Source organism: Mesoplodon densirostris, chromosome X, assembly GCF_025265405.1.
Source record: "Mesoplodon densirostris isolate mMesDen1 chromosome X, mMesDen1 primary haplotype, whole genome shotgun sequence".
NCBI lineage: Eukaryota > Metazoa > Chordata > Mammalia > Artiodactyla > Ziphiidae > Mesoplodon > Mesoplodon densirostris.
Genome location: NC_082681.1, coordinates 56,070,599 through 56,073,636, shown reverse-complemented (window position 1 = coordinate 56,073,636; position 3,038 = coordinate 56,070,599).

Below are 3,038 nucleotides of genomic sequence, written 5' to 3'. Positions count from 1 at the left end.
TGTTTAATTTTTGACAGTTTGATTAATATGTGTCTTGGTGTATTTCTCCTTGGATTTATTCTGTATGGGACTCTCTGTGCCTCCTGGACTTGATTAACTATTTCCTTTCCCATATTAGGGAAGTTTTCAACTATAATCTCTTCAAATATTTTCTCAGTCCCTTTCTTTTTCTCTTCTTCTTCTGGAACCCCTGTAATTGGACTGTTGGTGCGTTTAATGTTGTCCCAGAGGTCTCTGAGACTGTCCTCTGTTCTTTTCATTCTTTTTTCTTTATTTTGCTGTGCAGCAGTTATTTCCACTATTTTATCTTCCACCTCACTTATCCGTTCTTCTGCCTCAGTTATTCTGCTATTGATCCCATCTAGAGTATTTTTTATTTCATTTATTGTGTTTTTAATCGATGCTTGATTCATCTTTAGTTCTTCTAGGTCCTTGTTAACTGTTTCTTGCATTTTGTCTATTCTATTTCCAAGATTTTGGATCATCTTTACCATCATTATTCTGAATTCTTTTTCAGGTAGACTGCCTATTACCTCTTCATTTGTTAGGTCTGGTGGGTTTTTATCTTGCTCCTTCTCCTGCTGTGTGTTTTTCTGTCTTCTCATTTTGCTTATGTTACTGTGTTTGGGGTCTCCTTTTTGCAGGCTGCAGGTTCGTAGTTCCCGTTGTTTTTGGTGTCTGTCCCCAGTGGCTAAGGTTGGTTTAGTGGGTTGTGTAGGCTTCTTGGTGGAGGGGACTACTGCCTGTGTTCTGGTGGATGAGGCTGGATCTTGTCTTTCTGGTGGGCAGGTCCACGTCTGGTGGTGTGTTTTGGGGTGTCTGCGGACTTTTTATGATTTTAGGCCACCTCTCTGCTAATGGGTGGCATTGTGTTCCTGTCTTGCTAGTTGTTTGTCAATAGGGTGTCCAGCACTGTAGCTTGCTGGTCGTTGAGTGAAGCTGGGTGCTGGTGTTGAGATGGAGATCTCTGGAAGATTTTTGCCGTTTGATATTATGTGGAGCTGGGAGGTCTCTTGTGGACCAGTGTCCTGAAGTTGGCTCTCCCACCTCAGAGGCACAGCACTGACTCCTGGCTCCTCAATTTGGGATGATTTGTTGTCTATTCATGTATTCCACAGCTGCAGGGTACATCAAGTTGATTGTGGAGCTTTAATCCGCTGCTTCTGAGGCTGCTGGGAGAGGTTTCCCTTTCTCTTCTTTGTTCTCACAGCTCCTGGGTCTCAGCTTTGGATTTGGCCCCGCCTCTGCGTGTAGGTCGCCGGAGGGCGTCTGTTCCTCGCTCAGACAGGACAGGGTTAAAGGAGCAGCCTCTTCGGGGGCTCTGGCTCACTCAGGCCGGGCGGGAGGGAGGGGCACGGAGTGCGGGGCGAGCCTGCAGCGGCAGAGTTCGGCGTGACGTTGCACCAGCCCGAGGCGCGTCGTGCGTTCTCTCAGGGAAGCTGCCCCTGGATCCCGGGACCCCGGCAGTGGCAGGCTGCACAGGCTCCCGGAAGGGCGGTGTGGACAGTGACCTGCGCTCGCACACTGGCTTCTTGGCGGCGGCAGCAGCAGCCCCAGCGTCCCACGCCCGTCTCTGGGCTCGGCGCTTTCAGCCGCGACTCGCGCCCGTCTCTGGAGCTCCTTTACGCGGCGCTCTTAATCCCCTCTCCTCGCGCACCAGGAAACCAAGAGGGAAGAAAAAGTCTCCTGCCTCTTTGGCAGCTCCAGAGTTTTCCCGGACTCCCTCCCGGCTAGCTGTGGCACATTAGCCCCCTTCAGGCTGTGTTCTCGCCGCCAGCCCCAGTTCTCTCGCTGCGCTCTGACCGAAGCCCGAGCCTCAGCTCCAGTGCCGCCCTCCACGGCGGGGGAGCAGACAAGCCTCTCGGGCTGGTGAGTGCCGCTCGGCACCGCTCCTCTGTGCGGGAATCTCTCCGCTTTGCCCTACCCAGGTATGTGGGGAGTTTCTTGCCTTTTGGGCGGTCTGGGGTCTTCTGCCAGCGTTCAGTAGGTGTTCTGTAGGAGTTGTTCCACATGTAGCTGTATTTCTGGTGTATCTGTGGGGAGGAAGGTGATCTCCGCGTCTTACTCTTCCGCCATCTTGGCAGGCAGGTGTGCACATGTTTTTGTTAGCTTTATTATTGGGAGACATTTTTTTGGTTAGTATTGTGATTTTTTCCTTCATTTTATTGTCAAATGGATTATTGTTAAAATATTTAAAAATATTGATTTTAGTATATTAATGTCATAGTTTTGTACTTCATTTTCCTGGAGTTTGCATATAGAGAATTACACCACTTTTGAATAATAAAATTTTTCTATTTTTTTTATTTATATTTGATTTGTATATTTATATTTTAGAAACTCATTGACAAACATGTCCATATTATGTTAAATAATAGAGATAGTGATGAATAATCCTATTCGTTTTGAATTTTAATAGGAATGCTTCTGGTATTTCCTCATTATGTATGATGCTAGTTTGACTTACCTTAGTTTTTTATCATGTGAAGAAATTCTCTTTCTATTTCTGTTTTACCAGGGGTTTTCTTTAGGAATGTCTGTCAAATTCCTCCCCTCAAAAGATATTTAAGCATCTGTTGAAATATTTTTCTCCTTTGATTTATTTTGAATTATTATTAGTTTCTTAAATTGAGCCACCTATGAATTAATGGTATAGCATTTACTTAATCAGCAAATATTAGTCTTTGAATATATCACAGGATTCAATTTGCTTTGTCATTTAGGATTTTTGCACCAATAGCTACAGTTGGTATTGGACAGTTATTTGCTATTTTTGTGCTGTCAAATTTTGGCACCAGATTTATACTAGCTTTGTAGAATAATTTGTGGAACCTTCCTTTCTTTCTCTATGACCTTTTATTTGGAAGTTTGAAATAACTTACTATGAAATTGTCTTGGCAGGTGGCTTTCTACAAGGGGTTTTCTGTGACAAGTCTCAATTTTAATCAAGCTTTCTACCTCTACTTGGGGTTGATTTTAATAATTACTATTGCCCTAAATATTCATGCATATGTTGAGATTTTCAGATTTTTTAATAC